The sequence below is a fragment of the Eumetopias jubatus genome, unplaced genomic scaffold (genome assembly GCF_037043125.1).
Source record: "Eumetopias jubatus isolate StellerSeaLion01/CBP00866 unplaced genomic scaffold, mEumJub1_p1.0 scaffold_4, whole genome shotgun sequence".
Lineage (NCBI taxonomy): Eukaryota > Metazoa > Chordata > Mammalia > Carnivora > Otariidae > Eumetopias > Eumetopias jubatus.
In genome coordinates this window covers 144,182,555-144,204,094 of record NW_028274810.1, presented here as the reverse complement: position 1 = coordinate 144,204,094, position 21,540 = coordinate 144,182,555, and the positions used below count along the sequence as shown (strand labels likewise).

General features: G+C 37.0%; 1 protein-coding gene across 1 annotated transcript in view; it reads right to left on the bottom strand.

The window, feature by feature from the left end:
• Window positions 1-21,538, bottom strand: part of RNF19A (ring finger protein 19A, RBR E3 ubiquitin protein ligase) — a 52,601-nt gene extending 31,063 nt beyond the window's left edge. Inside the window, exon 1 of the mRNA XM_028110346.2 lies at window positions 21,270-21,538. The gene's annotated coding sequence lies outside the window, so the exon portion shown is untranslated. The remainder of the gene's footprint in view (window positions 1-21,269) is intronic.
• Window positions 21,539-21,540: the final 2 nt, after the last annotated feature.

Sequence of the window (21,540 nt, the reverse complement as noted above, 5' to 3'; positions counted from 1 at the left end):
GCCAAAATACTAGATGCAACCCACACTTCTTTCAACAATATAATTGTATATATTCACATTCTAGTACACTAGAAATCAATGAAAATGAACAAAATACTGCTTCACACAAAACAAGAATGAATCTCACACAAAAGACAGCATACTGTATATGTAATTCTATTTAAATAAAGTGTAAAACCAGGCAGAACTAATCTATGATGACAGCAGTCAGGAGTATAGCTACCTTTTGTGGAGAGGCACAGAGAACTTTGACATATGTAGTTGTTACAAAGGTATGTTTACTTTGTGATTTTGATAAATCACTGACATACAAACTCATGTTTAATACACTTTACTGAATGACTGTTATATCACAAAGTTTAAAAAAAAAAAAGATTCCTGAGCTGGTATCTGCACATATCCTTGAGAAAGTTGTGTTGATTTCCCAACACAAAACCTAGAAAAACATTTCACTCAGGCAAACATTATTCTTGTCCATCAGTTTATACCTTCCCATTATTTGCAGCATTCTCTGAGAATGCATAATTCTGAGAAAAATAGAGGGTGTAATGGTAGGTTCTACTAAAATTTTCTGCATATTTTCTTCCATGTTTTTATTTTAACTTGCATCTCAAAATGCCTTCTGTACTCCACAGTGAAATATATTTATCATAGAAGAGAACTAGAGAGGGAATCTATCTTGGGGAACTTATCATAAGAATTTGTCACTTAAAATAGTAAAACAATGGTACTTATCGGCATCACCTGGGAAATTTTTCAAAATACACACTTTAAGAAACTTGATAGCCATATAGTCTTTTTCTCCAAAAGAGAACCTTGTAAGAGTGAATAGAAGTGTTGTTGTTGTTTTTTTTTTAAGATTTATTTATTAATTTGAGAGAGAGAGAGGGAGAACGCACAGGGGTGCGGGGTGAGGGAGAGAGAGAATCTCAAGCAGACTCTCTGCTGAGTGCAGAGCTGGACATGGGGCTTGATCCCACAACGCTGAGATCATGAACTGAGCCAAAATCAAGAGTCGGATGCTCAACAAACTGAGCCACCCAGGTGTCCTTTAAAGTACTCTTAATATTTAAACTAGGATAACGAGCAAATTGGAACAGGTGTTCATCCTATTTAGGAAATCCTTCTAAAACATTGTGCAAATACACAAATATGCCTCAAAGAAAAAATAAAAAAATCCTGAATACTAAAACTTTAATATTTCTATATGGTAAAAAATATTATAATGTAGAAAGACAATGATAAATTAGAAAAACGTGTATAACAATGAAAAAATTTCCCTACTATACAGCTTTTACACATTAATAAGAAAAAGATGTACAATCTGATAGCAAAGATACAAGGATGTTTGAAAAAGAATTATAAAAATTAGACTGGACACAGTTTTTAACAACCACCACAAAGAAACAAAATTCAAACATTAGATACCCTCTTTGTGCACATTAGATTGACAAAGGCTGTAAAGAGTTGGTGAGCGTGTACTGCTAACATCTCATATACTATTGGGAGGAGTGCAAATCAGCACAATTTGTGGGAACCAATTTGGCCTTATCTATTAAACGTCAAAACAGAAGTATTCTTTGACCAGCAATCCTACATGTAAAACTTATCCTTCAGAAAATATAAGGACACAGGTGTGCAAAGATAATATACAAGGAAATTCACTGTAGCCTAGTTGATAGAAGCAAACAAAACAAGACCAAAAAACCCACACAAACCTGAAAATAACCTGTGTCTAACATGGGACTGGTAAAAATAAATGAACCAGCCACAATTTATGTGCAATGATATAGAAAGCACTCTCTATATAATGCTAAGCAAGTAACTGCAAAATAGTGTGTATAATATGAGCGCATTTTTGGAAAAAACATATCCACACAGACTTACATATACATACACAATTTTTGGAAAAGTATTAAGAAACCATTGACAATGGTTACCTAGGGAAGTACAATCTAGTATTGACTTTCTGCCTTCTGCAGAGTTTAAAACTGTATCAGATCATCCACTACTTATTAAAAAAAAAAACAAAACTAATTGAACCCCACAAGCAATAACAAAAAACATATTTTGCCCTAAAGCTAACCAATCATAAGGATGGGGTCCAGAGTTTGTTTGTTTTATATTTAGGTCAGTAAATCAGTGGCATACTCTGATTAAGAACCACTAATACTAAGGAGACTTAAAACACTCTCACTTAAAAAACAAAATTCCATAGGCTTTGCCTCTGAAACAAGGCTCCTTGTTTTTCATTACTTTAGGTACAAAAAATAAAAGTTCCATTAAAAACAACAACTCAGGGGGTGCCTGGGTGGCTCAGTCAGTTAAATGCCTTCAGTTCAGGTCATGATCCCAGGGTACTGGGATCCAGCCCCTGCTCAGCAGGGAGCCTACTTCTCCCTCTCCCTCTGCAGCTCCCCCTGCTTGTGCTCTGTCAAATAAATACATAAATAATCTTAAAAAACAACTCAGTTTGTCACTGTCAGCCAAAAGGGTTATGGTGAGGTACCCCTTAACCTATAGCACAGAGATGACGAGAGAGACTTACTTAAAAATCCACATAATTTAATGACTATCTTTCTGTAGAAATAATCCATGGAAGTGTTTGTAAGCGTGTAACTGAAGAGTACTGGCAATGCCTCAATCAAGGGAACTTTGGCTAACTTGGGATTTCTAAGACTACACCTTAAACCACTAAGGAAAAAAAAAGTACTACAGAAATTCTGCCAATCTAAACAGATGACAAAATGTGTGAAATTAAAAAAAACTTTCAGTGATTCAGGAACTTATTTTTAGAAAAAGTTGACTTCATTCTCCAGTGAAAAGTAAAAACCTATTATATACACCATTTAATATAGTACTATTCTTTTTGAACTCAACTTTTTTTGAAGTAAACTATCACCTATATGAATCTGTATTATGTTCTGCCTCTGAAATGCACACACCATTAAGACAAAAATATTATTTGAGTTTTAAAACAAATGGCTGGGTTGCAGGTTGGAAAAAGAAGGGAAAATATGTTGTATATGATAATACCACTATAGCATTTAAAAGTCTTTTTTTTTTTTTAAGAGTAGAGGTTCACTTTTTTTTTTTTAAGATTTTATTTATTTATTTATTTGAGAGAGAGAGAATGAGAGACAGAGAGCACGAGAGGGAAGAGGGTCAGAGGGAGAAGCAGACTCCCCGCTGAGCAGGGAGCCCGATGTGGGACTCGATCCCGGGACTCCGGGATCATGACCCGAGCTGAAGGCAGTTGCTTAACCAACTGAGCCACCCAGGCGCCCTTTAAAGTCCTTTTTATCTGTGTCTTATTCAAGCCTCACTGTTCGATAGCAAAGTTTTAATAATCTTATTTGATAGGAAAACTGAAGTTCAGAGAGAGTAAATATTGCAAGGTAAGTAAATGATAGGGTTAAGGGAAATTCAGGTGTTCTGATACCTCGGCCTCAGTACCATTATCTGCCTGCAGCTGCCTTCATAAAAGAACTTCTCTAGTCACTATCAGGATATCAAAAATTATCTCAGAAAATAAAAGGCAATGACATCTTACACATCATCTGGGGCCAGTCTTTAACTACCCTTCAGCTCCATGTCTCATTCAAACCATTCCTCCTGTCTGAAATGCCACTCCCTTTCTCTCCTCCTAACCAAATTGTACTCAACTTTTAAAACTCAGATGAAACTTCATTTTGTTTACTTTTTTCCAGATTAATTTTTTAATAAGCTTTTTAAGGTAGAACTTGAATATTTGTGATTTCTTTAATACAACAGAGCCAAGATGGTGTCATGAACATAAACATCATGAACAAATGCCAAATGAGTATTTCTTAAAATGACACAATGTCATTGAAGTGATGATACTATTCAATAACCACAAGAAAACATCAGTCTTGTTATTTCACTGTCATACCTCCTAGGCACATATGTGTTCTATTTTTTTTTTACAGTCCAATTAATTCATACTAGGTCTACAAAGAGAAATATCAGGTCTACTGTATTAAATACAGAATAGATTATTATAAAAACATTGATATTTACATGGTATAATAGTTCATACCATTTCAGAGCAAGAACAGATGATGAAAGGCAGTAAATGTACTAATGACATAATTTGAAATATCCTCAACTCCTAATAACCCCCAATCTTGGAAGCTCTTTAAATTGATGTACTAGCACAAGGATTTATCAGGCTGTAATGCATTGATAACAAAGCAGTGAGGGGGAAAAGACAACTGAAGTTGGGCTCCATAATGTTATGGTTATTGGCTTAGTGGGAATACCCAAAATAAAAGCAGGGATCTGTAATTAAAGATGCTAGAAGAGTTTAGTTACTGAAACAGAAAAGAATAATAAAACACAAGTAGACCCTAAAGTATGTATTTTCAACTATCTACAATCATAATCATTGTCACATCAATGTCACAAGAATTCTAGTCACCTGTTAATTAAACTATGAGAAAGGTCTTCTCCTTTCCCTCGTTCTCAGTATAGCATAACTCCAACAAGTAACCAAGACTACCAATTGCTGCTACACACTCATGCCCCTGAAGAAAATGGCTGGAGAGGGATGCCTAAGTGGCTCAGTTGGTTAAGCGTCTGCCTTTGGCTCAGGTCATGATCCCAGGATGGGACTGAGTCCCGCATTGGGCTCCCTGCTCAGCGGGGAGCCTGCTTCTCCCTTTGCCCGCTGCTCTCCATGCTTGTGCTCATGCTCTCTCAATCTCTCTCACAAATAAGATCTTTTAAAAAATGGTTGAAGAACTAGTTTTATTGCTGGCAAAGGAGCCCCACTTTTGACCTTTTAATGGACTTCAACTGAAGAACAGCACCTAAGACTGGTATTGAGAAGGACAGAGACCCACACCTGTTCATCTAACCTTCCCTACTTCAGGGTTCATATCCCTTTAAAGTCAGGGTCTCTTGATTCTTATTTTTTCTACTTTTTGGGGGGTGGGCAGAGGGAGAGGAGAGAGAGAATCTTAAAGCAACCTTCACGCCCAGTGCTGAACCCAACATTGGGACTCATTCTCACAACCCTGAGATCATGACCTGAGCCAAAATCATCAGACGCTTAACCAACTGAGCCACCCAGGTGCCCCTAGTTTTTTCTACCTTTTGAGAATATGTGAGGGATTATGAAATAGGAATGTAAAGGTATTTCTACCAACATGTGTCAAAGCTTTGTAGAATTAAGATTTAGTAAAAGTGCTGATAACTTTGTACTGACTCATAAAATACATCTGATACCACACTATTTTTTATACTTTGTAAATATTACAGAAATTGAACATTCCAGTTGAAGCATCTAATCAACAATTACAATATTGTTTTAAATGAAAATATATACCAGATTTTAACACTCAATTTATAAACAAAGGATAGACAAGAACAGTCAGAAGGCTCAAATCCACACAAATAGTAGCCCATAGTTTAAGAAAGGCTGTATGTATCAGTCAGGGTCCTGGCAAAAAACAAAGCACTCTCAAATAGGTAACTGAAGGGCACATTGAAAAAAGTGTGGGCAGGGTTAAAGGAACCAAACAGGGGTGGCAAAGTACTCAGGAACCCACTGCCACCCTTTGGAATGAAGGGGCAGGAGGAACAATTACTGAAGAGGAGCTGTGCAACAGCAATTGGAAGAACAACATCCAGCTTCTCTCTGTGGCTCTCCAATATCCTGCCAATACCTCACATTGGCTAAGTCCAACAAAGGAGCCCAAATGAAGCAGTTCTTAGAAGTCAACTCCCTCTGGTACACAGAGCAAGGCAGAGATGGGTTAAGAGTGGATCTGGAGGGGCAAATTAAAAAAAAAAAAAAATCCAGTACTGGATGTATAAAGAAGAGAATTTGGGACTCAAGACCTGGTTAAATCCCTATATAAAGTATAATACTGAGTCTGTGATCTCCACTACAAAATATGGATACCACCACTCACTTCAAATAGATGTTAGGAAAATAAAGTGAAGTTGATATGTGCTGAAAGTACCTAACAGAATCTGGCATTATACTAAATGTAGGCTAAAATGAAATGTAACACAAGCTTTGTATCCCTAGTGCCCAACACAATGTGTAACTTATAGCAGATGCCTAATAAACTCTGGCTAAATAAATTGTGATGCAGAATACACATAAGTGGAAATGAGTAAATGAGGATTCTATCCGTATCTTTACTTCTGGTTTGCTATCAATGTACGACCCTTATTAAGGGATACAGTCTTATTATATCCAGCTTTTTACACTGTGAAAAGACAAGGACCTTTATCCCACGAGTGCTATAGGAGAAATAAAACATGTTAAGTATCTTGACGCTATGTCCCTTCAAGAATTATAGATTTAAGATTTCTCCTAATAAACATCTCCTAATCATAAACACTTCAATAGCACCTAAAAGCCACCCACATGCTAAATGATTTAAAACTAATGAGAAGGTATTCTGGAATTGTAGAAGGCTGGGCAAAAAAGTTTACAGAAAATAAAGCACTTCCCAAGAGAAAATTCCTTTATACTCCTGTTTCTGCCTCTGATATGCAGCTAAAATTAGGTTTCTTCTGCTTGGAAAGGCTAAAATACAGAGAAAAATCCAAAAATTTTGTGTTGATGGTCTAAATACTAAGTGAACAAAAAGTACCTACCACTTCTAATTTCAATTTTTTTTAAGATGTTTGACACCCAGATGTTCTGCACCTCTAAAAAATTGCATGTAACGAAAAGTAACATGGAACATTTATTAGCACTGTTGAAGAGAACAGCTAAGTATAAAATCATTTTCTTGTTTTTAAGTGAAGAGGAAATAGGCACAGAGATCCCTACCAGAGTTTCTATACTCACTAATTTTGGTTACTAGTGAAGCCTGAGCTATCTTATATTCCAAGTCAAAGAGTCAAGAGAGAAGATAAACAAGACTTTCTATTTTAGATGTTGTATTCTGTACAAAAAGCATAACAGGCTATTAAACTTCAGCAATATACACTTATATTGGGAAGTTGGGAGAAGTTGAGGAATAAAAAACTTACTCATTTCAATGGCTATATATTTGCTATTACATGTGAGACCAGGAGACAAAGAGGGACATTTGCTTTGGTGGGAAAGATATTTATAGTATTTCTCATGTGTTTACAAGTCATTTATATTTCATTTTCTATGGCCTAACCACACGCTCATATCCCACTGTTGGACTTTTCCTTACTGATGTGTGAAACCTATTTATATGTAAAGAACACTTGCTTTTATGTGCCAAAAATATTTTTAAAAAATTATACTTGATTTTATGGCAATTTTCCAATGCAGGTATTTCAAATTTTCTTAATGAGTTCAAAATTCACATATCTTTCTTTACAACTTTTGGGTTCTATACCTGTCTTGGAAGAGTCTTGCCTACTCCAGGAGTATATTTTTAAAATGCTCTTGTGTTTCCTTTCGTACTTCTATAGTTTATCTTTTTGCGTAAATCTTTCATCCATTTCATTTTAATGTTAGGAACAAGTGAGATTAAAATTTGATGTTTTCTAAATGGCTAGCCAGCTACCTCAACACCAGTTGTTGAATAATCTCTTTTTCATCCACAACTCCCACCTATTTAATAAGCTACATCTTAGTATGAATTCTTGCTACCTAGGTGGTATGGACTTCTAAAATAAGCTCTTGAAATAAACTACCAAACTGTCTTGTTCCAACTTGTACTACCACCAGTCAGAAAGGTGTTTAGTACCTGAATTCTTACCAACATCCTATGTTATTTCAATAGCTTTTTCAGAGTGACAAAAAATAGTAAGTACTGTACTTCATTTCCATTTATTTGATTACTAAACAAATTCAACATTTTTTCACACTTATTTCTTCAGTGATTTATCTGTTCATGGACAATGAACATTTTTTGTCCATTTTTACACTGGAACTTTAATGTTCCTCTTTGATTTTAAACATTCAATATTTACTTCCTAACATTTGCCCTTTAATTTTTTTAACACTTTGAAGAGGTTTAAAATTTTTATTTAGTCACATCTACCAAGCTCTTCTGTAAATTCTTTTATTGTTTTATATGCTTACAAAATCTTTTCAGAGGATGAAATCTATTTACCAATACAACTACCGTTTTCGGTATTCATTCCTTCTCGAGGATCCAAGTTTCACCTGAGATCATTTCTTTTCAGTCTGAAGAGCATCCTATAGCATTTCTTGGTATGCAGGTCTCCTTGCAACGAATTCTCTCAACTTTTGTTTATCTGAAAAATGTCCTTATTTCACCTTCATATTTTATGGATATTTTTGCTGAATTCAGAATTCCAGGTTGACAGCTTTATCCTTTTAGAACTTTAAGTGGGTCATTCCATTGTCTTCTAACCTCCATCATTCCTGGTAAGTCATCCTTCATTGATATTTTAATTCCTCTGTATGTAATGTGTCTTTTTTTTTTTCCTTTGGCTGCATTCCATATTTTCTTTCCACCTTTGATATTCAACAGTTTAAGATGTGCCTAGATGTGGTTTTCCTTGTGTTTATCCTGCTTGGGATTCACTTAACTTCTTGGATTTGAAATTGATTTTAAGTTGAGTAAGTGAAGTTCCTGGTAATTACTTCTTCAAATATTTTTTACCCTGTTTCATCTCTCCTTCTGCCATTCATGTTAGTTTAATACTGTCCCATTGGCCATCGAGGCTCTGTTCATTTTTTGTAATGCTTCTTCTTCATTCTTTAGATTGACAAATTTTTTTTATTGATCTTCAAGTTCACCAATTCTACCTCTGCCATTCCCCAATCTCTTGTTAAATCCATTCAGTAAAATTTTCATTTCAGATATTGGACTTCTTAGTTCTAGAATGTCTATTCCTTTTTATGGTTTCCACTTCTCCACTGAGAGTACCCATCTGTTCAGTCATTATCATGCTTCTCCCTTTAAGTCATTGAAAATATTACACTTGCTTTTTAAAGTCTGCTAATTCTGCTAATATTAGCTTCTGCTACCATTTGGGAAGAGATGGTATTGTCATTAAGTCATATTTTCCTCATTCTAGTAATTGCCTATTAAAACTGGATATTGTGGATGTTGTAGAGACTTTAAGAGTTTCTTATCTTCTCCTGAAGAGTGAGGATTTGTATTATACCTGACAGTTAAATAAATGGCTAATCAAGTTGGACTTGTGGAGGCTTGGTTTACGCTATTTTAGAATGGGTCTTGAAGAACACATGTTTACCAAGCCCCTTTAATTTGGTGGGAATCAAAAACCAAATTCTGTCTCCCCTTCTAAGGATAGCTGCAATATCTCTAGTCAGCATTTTCAGTCTTACAGCTGAGACTGTTGTTTTTTTTCCATTGAGCTCAGTGGTATCTTCCATGCACAATTCAGGATTTTAAGGCATTCCTACTGTAACTCCCTCCTTTTTGGAATCTGTCAATTTCCAGCAATTCTGGCACTCCCAACTTCATTCCTTGACACCTCAAACCAGTAAGACTGACTTTTTGCTTGATTTCCAGCTGCCCTGCGCTGCATGGTCTTTTCCTCAAGAGGAAAGCTGTATAAATTTTTTTTGAAAACATCTGACAGTTTTCCAAAGTATATCTTCAACTAGGTTCTGAGATACAGTATTCTTGAGTCTGTATATGATGCTGTCATAGGAAATCTTAGCCTAACATTATGTATTATCTCTAAATTATAAATTTAGTGTACAGCTTTTTAAAAGATTTTATTTATTTATTTGACAGAGAGATATATAGCAAGAGAGGGAACACAAGCAGGGGGAGTGGGAGAGGGAAAAGTAGGCTTCCCGTGGAGCAGGGAGTCCAAAGTGGGGCTCGATCCCAGGACCGTGGGATCATGACTGAGCCGAAGGCAGACACTTAACAACTGAGCCACCCAGGCGCCCCTACTGTACAGCTTTTAGAAACTGATCTTTAAAAGGTGTTCTTGCATTATCCAATACTTACAACTGTAATGGCTTCTAGGAATAACTAAATTTGTTAAGCTTTTTGCCTTTTTAAGTAAACTGTATAAGTATTAATTCATTTAGTCTTTCAATAAATATGTCCAATGTCTATCATGTGCCAGATATTCTTCTAGGTAGTAGATATATAATACCAAAATAGAAATAGGCAAGGCCCCTGTTCTGTGGAATTTTCATTCTAGTTCATCTAAATAACTGAACAAAGACATTTCAGACTATGTCTTCCCCAAACAATGGTATGGGTGATTTTGCAAGGACCTACATTATAATAAAATGATGCCCTTTTTTCATATGCATAATTTTGAAAGAATAATCGATTTTATATTTGGGCATATATAGTAGTCCCATAATCTAAATAAATACTTATCAAAATCCATTTTAAAGCTTTCTTTTAAAAAACTATATATACCCTGAAAGCAACTCTGTTTTTCAATGTAACAATGGTTTTCTGACACCATAAGTAGCTGGCAATTTTATACAAAAAGGAATCACCGGTTATTTGACCATACAACCTACTATAGAGAACATTCATTTAGGTCACTGTGCATAATTTCAGGAACCAATACTGATAAATAAACAGTGGGGGAAATCTTCAAAACCTGACTCATATCTTTGGTTCTACCCTTGCTCCAGTGTTAAATAAAGGTTCCTAAGGCAGTGAGAAAAGTAGTATCTATCTTCCCACACTATCTCCTATACAGAGAGTTGCAAACAACCTATCAAATTTAAATATGGCTAGGTACAATTTAATGTAATAACTGACTACTAAAAATCAGAATTATCATAATCCATCTTTTGATCAGACCACAACTAGAAGTGCTGTATTAAAAATGATGTGTCCACACATAAGCTAATTTTAGCCCAAAGTAAACAGTGCTTTTGTAAATCTGAACCATCTCATTAAGAGAAGTCTGAGGCATTTAATTTTCTTGGATTTTCATATATGGCTTTCTCTAAACAGAGATAAATCACTAAAGTTTATTAAGTCTGCTTTACTCAAAAAAGATTATTTAAATGTCTAAAGTTTTTTTTTTTTTTAAGTTATATCATTCATTTTGCCAACCTCAAGTTCGGAAATGCCGTATTTTCCTCTAATAAACCTGTCCCCCAATATAGCTGCCAAATTCAGCTATTGCAGCAGTGCAGGTTCTGAGCATAATTCCTGCTGCCCAAATAATATTAAGACACACTCATAAAAACTCTGAATTATTAAACATCTCTTTATACTACCTGTTAAAGTAAAAATATAATAGGCACAACAATAATTTTTGGAGAAGGATAAAAATGCTTAAAAATAACAGCTAATACATGGATAGGCTTTGAAAAAATCCATGAAATCTCTAAAATGGTATATTAAATTGTGAATAACTGTATATTCTAGGGACAGAATTGATCGCTTTCAAGAGATTCTCCAAGGAGTCTAAAGTGTAACAAAAGGTTAACAGCTACCACTGCGATGTTGGAATTTAATTTGCCAGTAGAAGTTAACATCAGTTTCTGTAAATTTTCTGCTCTCAGTAATTTATATATTTATATATTCTTATCTGTACTAATTGTTAGCTCAGTTAGAATGCACTTGTATCCCATTAAGATTTGAAGCTGCAGTTCTTTCCAAAACAGTTAAGTTTTGGGGAAGGTTAAAAAACAACTCTCATCCCTAAAACAAATGTCTCAGGTTCATAATGCAAGAATAAACATGAGGTTTGTATATGGTCTAGAATAATCTATCACATGTTTAAAATATAAAATTACACAAATAAAGGCTAATCAATATTGTAAATTCAAAGGACAACTGAATATAAATATGTATGTAAAGATATTTTAATGCTATTATGTCATGTTCACTTAAAATGGCAATTACCACTGGAAAATGTTTTTAAGTTTATCATTCCTCATAAAGTAAATCAATGACAATAAAATGTAATGGACACAGAAGTAAAATATTTGCTGTCCAGTAAGAAACAATCAGCAAGGGTGCTAGAAATACAATCTAAATGCCTTTCAATTATTTGCATGTCTCCTCAGAAACATGAGTATATTATATGCAGCTCTAAGGAAATCTGGGTTCTATTTATTGCTACCGAGTGGTTTTGTGGCTTTGGTTCAGTAACCACCTCTCTGTACCATCTGTAAAACAGGGAAAAACACAACTGTGGCAGAGATGATGTTATATACGCACCTGTTTCATTTTCCTCCCAAGCACATAGGAGGACCACATTTTCCATTCCACTTGCTGCTACATGCGGCCATGTGTCTAGTCCTGACCAATGCAATGATGTATGCTCTTTCCAGGACTGGTCTCTAAATTATCCCTTCACACATCTTTGAACTCTCTCTCTTCCCTCACTGGCTTGCTGAATGTAGTAATCCTAGTGGTGACTCCAAGCAGGCCATAGGGGCAGCTGAGTCACAAGACGGAAAGAATTCTTTGTGTGAGAAATAAACTTTTATTCTGCTCCACCATGAGATTTTGGGGTTGTTTCAGACACAATTATCTTAACCTACCTCAGTGGGGGAAAATAAAATGAGGTAAAAAATTTAGAGTAGCTTCGTGGGGGATGCGGGCAGGGGTTTTTAAATACTATACACATGTGGGGTAATGACAGCAACTTTCTATCCAGAAAGTAAGGTATGGGCTTTGGAGTCACAAGTCTGGGTTCAAGTTCCGCCTCTGATACTTACTGTGCTGTGTGACATTGAGTTAAATTACTAAGACAGTTTCTTCAACTATAAAATAGGAGTAATAATAATAATACCTGCACCCCACCAGATTATTTTTAGGATTAAGTGAAATAACATATACAAAGAATGCAGCATAGGGTATGGCACATATTAACTACCTTACAAATATTAGCCAAACTAATATAAATATCTAAGAAGATGGCACAAATGTAACTAAACCACCTACTGAATAAAACTGTTAGAAAGATTATCACATTTTAAGGTTAGATAAAAGAAAACAAATTGTTGGCTCTGAGAGGGCTTTTCTAATGTAATCAGAAAAGTTAACCACTTGGAAGTTTGGGATACATCATTATAGTATATTAATTTCTCTAAGTAAATATAAATGTTTTTAGTCTTATGTTTATACAGCTACAAACCTACCTTAAGTGGTCTTTCTGATATATTTTTAAAAGATTTTATTTATTTGTCAGAGGGAGACAGTGAGCAGCAAGAGTGGGAGAAGCAGGATCCTTGATGAGCAAGGAGCCCATGCAGGGAGACTGATGCAGGACTCGATCCCAAGACCCTGGGAACATGACCTGAGCCAAAGGTGGACACTTAACTGACTGAGCCACCCAGGCATCCCGTGGTCTTTCTAATATTAAAAATGGACAATTTTGATTCAACTACTTATAAATGGATGAGGTAGGGGTAATTCAAACAGATCATTAGCATAGGCAAGTATCAGTTTCCAGCAAGTTTTTTAGGATGATTCAAATACACTATTTTGAGCTCTATCCTTTAAAGAGTTTCTACAATTTCACAGAAAAAGAAACTAAAAGTTCAGAGCACACTATTCCCATATTCCACAAAGCCTCTCCAAAGAGATAGTTCTTAAACAGCTTCACAAACATACACATGCCACATTTACCCATTGAAGCCTATTCTTGATTGGGAGGTAGAATAGAACGGTACTTTGTGGTTTTAATAATACTCATTACAAATACTACTACTTAATCTATTACAAAAAGTAAGCTGCTGCAGAAAGCAAAAGCATTATTCATTCCATTTTTCCAATAAGAAAAAGATTAAAAACATTTGGCTGCCTCATTCGAGGCCCTCTTTGTTCAGAAGGGCAAACCAATAGGGAAATAGGAAAGCATAATGAAAAATCCTGGGCATGACAGAGTACCCAGAAACATTCAAAATGTCAGGCATGATGGAATGCCTAGAGACATTCAAAAGTTTTAAAATAGGTTTTAAAAAAGGTATCTAGTTGTCAAAAATTTTTTGAACTGGTTAAAATACTCATTGCTACAGATTAACAGAAGGGAAATACTAGCCTTGTCTGAAATCTCAGCCAGGTCTATCTACTTTTTTGAGTTTCAATTTCCTTATTTGCAAGTTGAAGTAACTGGACCAGATAATGTCAAAGGTCCCTTAGTTCTAAAAGACTATGATTCAAATAGTTTTAATATACAGCATGCTCTAAGGTTAAAAGTGGATAATTAAAAGATTTTTCTGAGATAATTTTTGTTATAAAAATATCTCCAAATTCTCTAAAACATTAGTATACTCTTTTGTTTTAGTAAATCCAGTGGAATGAGTATAATCTTTGCCTTTCTGATAGTCTTCTTCTGAGACCAAATACAGAAGCATATATGTCACTGAACTAGAATTACTAAGTTGAACTGAAAGTCAGGATATAAGACTTCTCTTGGCTTTACAACTCTCCCAGAATGTGCTTCACTCTTTTTCCCTGTCTATAAAATAAGGGAAAATGTGCTATCATCTATTTCACTGGATTAGTATTAAAGTATATTTTTGAAACACTTTGAACTACTCAGACAAGACTGTTACAGAAGAGGGCGCCTGGGTGGCTCAGTTGGTTAAGTGACTGCCTTCGGCTCAGGTCATGATCCTGGAGTCCCGGGATTGAGTCCCACATCGGGCTCCCTGCTTGGTAGGGAGTCTGCTTCTCCCTCTGACCCTCTTCCCTCTCGTGCTCTCTATCTCTCATTCTCTCTCTCTCTCTCTCTCTCAAGTAAATAAATAAAATCTTTAAAAAAAAAACTTACAGAAGAGATTTTTTTCATTAGTAACTTGTCATAGCAAGTCTAGTATAAAAGCAAAAGAAAGAAGCTCCCATGAGACTACTGCATATAAAGGTCTTGTTACCTCCCACATGGGAATCAGTTACAATGAACAAATCAATACAAGATGTTCCTGTAGCAGGAAGAATCTGGAAAGGTGAGCAGGTCCACTGCAGCACCAGATTTTAAATCTCTGATCTACATAAACACTGCCTGAACTAATCTTCCCTTCAGTTTTTGTTTATATGAATAACCAACACTTCTTAAACAGGCATTCTTAAAATAGTGAAATAAAGTCCTTTGGAAAGAGGGGTAGGGACTGGTAAGTGGGTGTGCGGTCAAATGCTCTACCACTGAGCTATACCCCCTGGTAAGTGGGTGTGAAGGGGGAAATAAAACAACCATTTAGAAAAGCCTATCATCACAAGATATATTATGTATAGCACCATGATCAATTCTTTCATCCAAATCAAGGGTGGCAGTGGTTACCTGACAAGCAGTTACACATAGCCAAATCAAATAGATGTCTCCTTATGGCAAGCTATACCATAAAAAAAAAACTTAAAAAAATTTTATTATGGATGAATATCCTTTGGCTTTTTGCATAAACATAATACACTTTATTAATGTCCTTAGTAAAAATTTCTGGCATCATGTAGTAGGTTGAATGATGGTCCTCAAAAGATATGTTCCCACTCATGTCTGGAACCTGTTAATAATATCTCAGAAAAATTTTTAGTAGTTTATTTAGAATCACCAACCTGGAATGATTTGTGGAGATAAGATAGGAGTCAGGCCTTGAAAGAAGAGCAGGACTTAGATAAGCAGAGAAGATGGAAAAGGGTATTCCAGGCAGAGACAAAGGCCTAGGAAAAGTCATGGGGGTGAAACTATGGATGTTTTATTAACATATTTACCAAACAGATTAATTGGCTTCAGTGTGGGGTTTTTTTTGCAGAATGGTGAGAGACTAAGATTAGATTGTGGAAGGTTTTGAGTGCCATGAAAGCTTGAAATTTATCTGTGAGAAGCAAATGGAGATTTGTAAACAAAAAGATTAATGTGATCATTCAGAAACCAGGTGATTAATGAGATTTCAGTCTGGGAAGATAAAAAAGAAAGTGGTCTGAAACTTTGGCTCTACCACATTAGCTGTGTGGATAAATCTTTAGACCAGCACTATCCAACAGCACTTTCTGAAATGATGGAAATATTCTAGACCCGCAAGGTCCACTATGGTAGCCAGTAGCCACATATGGCTATAGAGCATTCCAGATGTGACTGGTACAACTGAGGAACGAAATTTAAATTTTTTTAAATGTTAACTAATTTAAACTTAAATAGCCTCATGTGGCTACTGATGATACATTGGACTGAGCAGCTCTACACTACAGTTTTCTCACTTATAAAATACAGAGGTTAAATTAGAACACTAGTGTCACTAGGATAAGTTCCACAGCCAAATAAAGTTGGTGCCGCATTCCGAGAAAAAGTAAATGAGTATTCAAGCAGATGCACCTGAGCATGACTAGGGCGGTTCTAGGTTTTTAACCTTTTCATTTCACTCTTTGTAGCTCCATGATTAATTTAAGAGACCCACTCTGTCTTCTGATCAGTGATTTTTCAAATTGGTCTTTAGGCTGATGTTTCCTAAGAGTCTATAGTTAAATATCTAATGCATCTAATTTAATAGAATTTCTGTGGAAAGGAACAAACATTTCATGTAAAATGCTCCTAGAGCTATGCTGTTCAGTGTAAACATGTACTGGATCAAAGACTTAGTATGAATAAAAGAATGTAAAGTGACTCATTAATATATGTTGAAATGATAATATTTTGGATATACTGGGTTAAATATATTATGAAAATTAGTTTCACCTGTTTCTTTTTACTTTTAATTTATCTAATAGAAAAATCTTAAATTACACTTCTAATTTGCATTAGACTCAATAATGACAGCCCTGCTGTAGAGAAAGTTATGAAATAGATACCTTACAGTATACATAATTTACTCAGTACATACTTATTCAACATCTATTATTGTAAAGCTTTATGCTAAGTGCTGAGATCTTAACAGTGAACAAAGGGAATGGTCCCTGCCATAGAGAGTTTAAATTAGCTCCTACACTTCTAATGCACATTTCACATATATTATCACATTTGTGATAACACATAAGAATAATTTAATTTTAGAATATTTTACCATTTGGGGGAGCAAATGCCAATATTTGACTTAGAAATTAGAAAATATAAAGCATAAAGATTCACATTAATAGCTATTTTTGTGATGCATGCTATATAATGTTTATCTGGAAGCCTAATACTATCACATTCCCAATAGCTTCTCCCGGTTTCTTGATCTCTCCAACTAGTCTGCTCCCTCTTTATGGCTCCCCTCTCCCAGACTGTCTCTTCAACTGGCAACCTGCCTGCTATTCACATTACAGCAGGGCTATTTATACTTTCAGGGGTCTCCAAAGAAGGAATGAGGTTGAAAATGTAAAGTGTACATAATTTTAGGCAGCCAACTCCAGTTTTTTGGACCCAAGACTGAGATTTGAAGTTTCTTTTGGGCTTAAACTTGGTGATTTCTGTAGGATTTTGCTTCATAATCCAATGCACAAACTTATTTGAGAGAGAAAACAACTCATTAGTTTTGTCCCACTAAGGCTTTCATGTAAGAAAACTATTCCAAATAGGACTTCTAAAACAAATTAACTAGTAGTATTTCTCTAGCAAATGGTTTTTAAAATAAAATAACAGGTAACATCAACGGGTCAAGAATATATATATTTTGGGGCACCTGGGAGGCTCAGTCGTTAAGCATCTGCCTTGGCTCAGGTCGTGATCCCAGGGTCCTCGGATCAAGTCCCCCCACCCCCACCCCCACCCTGCATCACGCTCCCTGCTCGCTGGGAAGCCTACTTCTCCCTCTCTCACTCCCTCTGCTTGTGTTTCTGCTCTCGCTCTCTCTCTCCCTGTCAAATAAATAAATAAAATCTTAAAAAACAAAAAAGAATATATGTTTTTAAGGCTAATGGCATTGCTTTCAAGAAACTGTTACCAATAAACTAAACATTCAGGTTTTATTGACAGCTACAAAGAAAGCAATACAAACAAAACTACTTTATCAAAAAGTGGTAATATTTCCCACTGTAATAGAGAAAGTATTACTGACATATGATAGCTATTGAGAAACAACTGCAGTACCCAAGTTTCTTTCCTTTTTTTTTTTAAAGATTTTTATTTATTTATTTGAGAGAGAGAGAATGATAGAGAGCACGAGAGGGAGGAGGGTCAGAGGGAGAAGCAGACTCCCCGCTGAGCAGGGAGCCCGATGTGGGACTCGATCCCGGGACTCCAGGATCATGACCTGAGCTGACCAGGATTATGACCTGAGCCGAAGGCAGTCACTTAACCAATTGAGCCACCCAGGTGCCCTAAGTACCCAAGTTTCAAACACCCCAAATGATTTCACTGCCTTTTTTGGTTGAAGTCTACCACCATCTGAAATACAGATGTGGTTAGCAAAGGAACATCATCTTCAGTCTATAGCTGTGCAGGTGTGGTTATATACATAGTTGTTTCAATATTATACATCTTCTACCAGCAAACAAAAAACTATTATAACAACAACAACAAAAAAAAACCAAAAGCTGAAGAAAATAATAATTACTCCTAATTGGGGGGAAAAAAATTGCCTAAGGAAAATTTAGCTATTCTCCATAAGTAATCAGATTAGCATTTTGCTAAAAAGTCAAACCAAAACCTTTAAGCTAAAGTACTTCATATATGATCATGGGTCCTTTCAAACTACTAGTGCTAACATGCCAAATATAATGCAATCAAATATAAGTTTACAAATTCAACTTTTCTTTGGTCTTCAACCCAAAATGGTTTATTTTTCATATGGCCTCAAACAAAAGAGCATAAAGCTTAGTGCAAAACCAGTCTGCATTTGACAATCGATTGTCACTTGTTAGCAGCATCAGGAAAACAAATAACAATTCTCTAAAATCTCCTTTATAACCTGAAGAGAGAATATAAGGAGACCATTCAGATGTAAATGTAAAATTTATCCCCAGCTTACTCTGTGCCCAGCACTGGACTAGGGACTTTAACATGTTATCACAAATATTTGTCCTCCCTCTTCCCCCCTTGATAAATTCAGAAAGCTACATTTTTCAATCCTCAGTGCCCTTCAGATTAAAAAGCAAAGCAAAGCTGGGTGGGAGATGATTACAAACCAAAGAATTTCTGTGATAAACCTAAATTAAGTGTTTAAGATAAAATCAGAACCTGCCATAATATATGAAGATTCCCTCAAATGCTAAAAACGTTTGCTTCAAATGATCTGTATTTAATTCCATCTAATAACCCCATAAGAACAAACAGTATCTTTCAATCTGATCCCATTAAAGATAGGTGGCCCCAAGTGTCTTACATTCACAACTGCAAAAATATAACTTTATGACTTTCCCTACTCCAAATTTATGAAATGCATTTATTTTCCACTAACAACGCTGAGGTATCTTTAAAAACAGATAATAATCTTAGTATCTTTCATACATTAGGTAGGAAAAAAATATGGTTTCATTTAGTCAAGTAAAAAGGCACCCCAAATTCTACAAATCATCAGGAAAATTTTAAAAAGAAATTTCAACACTGGTTGGATAGTAAAATGGACTGTTCTTTATACAAACTAATGATCATTTGAGGCTTTCCCCAAATGAAACAATATTTTAAGGAGCTACTCTCTGGAGACTTGGGTTGTGTTTCAACTCCTAAAAGGCGCTGCAGTTTTAAAAAGTTAATCTTACAGGAATCCTCCTGGAAGTCAACAATATTGAAAAAAATATTTTAACATTAGTTGCCAAGTATAAATTTTTTCCCCTCCGAAAGACACCTTGTGGTGACAAAATAGTTTCCATGGAGGCATGAAATTTAAACTTGTTATACTGTATAAATAAAAAATAATATGAAACAAAAAGGGCTTTTTGTTGTTGTTGTTGCATAATTTGATTAAGTCCTGGGACTTAATTCCAAATCTTTACCATGGAATTCCAAATAGCAGGGAAAGAACATTTGAAAATAAGAGTTAACAATAGATCATCGCCATTTTCTACACAGAGAGAAGTATTTACATTTTAACTCAGTTCAGTCTTGGGTGTTAAGGAAGCATAAAAAGGCAAATACGGTAATAGCGTGAATTATAAACAGACGTGGAAAGCTGCCTATTAAGATGGTTAATGGCAAAACTGAAAATGAAAATAAGGCATACCGTCATACTTCGTATAACCAAGAGTCAAGGAATCTAGGTTAAAATAATAAAAAATGAGTAAGACAGCCATGTTTTTACAAAAAGAAAAAAAAAGTGGAACGGAAAGAAAAGATCACAAACATTTCCCCAAGGCAACCACGGGGAAAGATTGCTTTATGCCTCCACTGTTTACTAACATTTATAGCATTTCTAGTCAACACCTGGGTTTGAAAATAGCAGCAGCACGGAAACATTGTCTTTTCCAACGTAAACCCAACAGAACATTCTGCCACGTTTTGAATAGTAAACATTAACCAGAATAAAGCACCCTTCGCGTATATCCACCTTTAAGGACCAATGGGAAAAATTAAGACCTTTCTTTCTCCCATATATAGCCTTAGCCCCTCTCACCCCTCTTTTATTTATTGCCCTTGTCGCGAGGCTAATGAACCCTAAACTTCTTTTTCTTCTTCCCATTAATGGAAATGAGGGGAAAGAGCAACGAGAGAGGGAAACCCAGATGACAGGGAAAACTGGAAATTAAAAATCGTGGCGTTTCTTGCTGGGTGAAGGCTAGGAACACCCTAAAGGTTTAGCAACAGAGAGACAATCCTGGAAAGACCCCTCTTAACGTATACTTTAACCCCAAGGCAACACCGTTTTTCGTCTGTTTAATTTCTGCTTTTGAAGGGGATGGCAGTTCTCCCGGATGAATCTCCCCGGGTGCATGCCACCCCCCCCCCGAGCCCCCTGCAGCAGGGGTTGGGGGCTCTCGCCCCAGCTCTGAATTTGCAGCGAGGCCCGGAAATCGGTCCCGTTACAGCCGATTTCACCCATCAGGAATGCGCTCCACCCCCACTGCCTCCCCGCGGCGGCCGCCCTCGGTGTCGGCAGCTTCAGCGGCCCGGGAAGTGCTGCAGGGGAGCGCCGCCTCGGCCCGTCACAACACTGCTGGGTTAGCCGCCGACTCCACAGACTGTGCGGGCCGGGAGGGCAGAGCTCGGGGCGGATCCCACGCTCCGCCTCAGCCTGCGCGGCCCAGGGGGCGCCAGCGCCGGGTCCGGGCGGGGGACGCGGTACCAGCCCGAGGCCTGACCCCCGGGACCGGCCCCAGGACCGGCCCCGGCCCTGGGCCCCGCTCCGGGGCAGAGCCCGAGAGGGGGCGCCTTTCCCGTGGGATTTCTGAATCCATTTCCGTTCCGGGGAGGGGCGCGAGGGCAGCGGCCGTGCCGGAGCGCCTCGAGTCGGAAACGGGAGCCGCCCCTGTCCTCCCGCACCCAGGCGCAACCTCTTCCAGTGCCGCCCGTACCTTCAACTCCTCAGAGCGGCGGCGGGTGCCGGAGTGCGGCTGAAGAGGCCCATCTCGCGGCGGCGGCGGCGGTAGAAGCCGAAGGAAGTACCGAGGAGGGCTCCTCAGACCCGCCGAGACGCCTCTCAGCTGGGGCGGGGGGAACGCAGAGGAGGGGTCCCGACGGACGCTTTCCCGAACTCCTCCTCCGCAGTTCTGTCTTGACGGCTGTTCCCGGGAACCAGCGCCCCAACTGCCATTCTCCCCCTGCTTCAGCCCCCGCTGTCTCCGC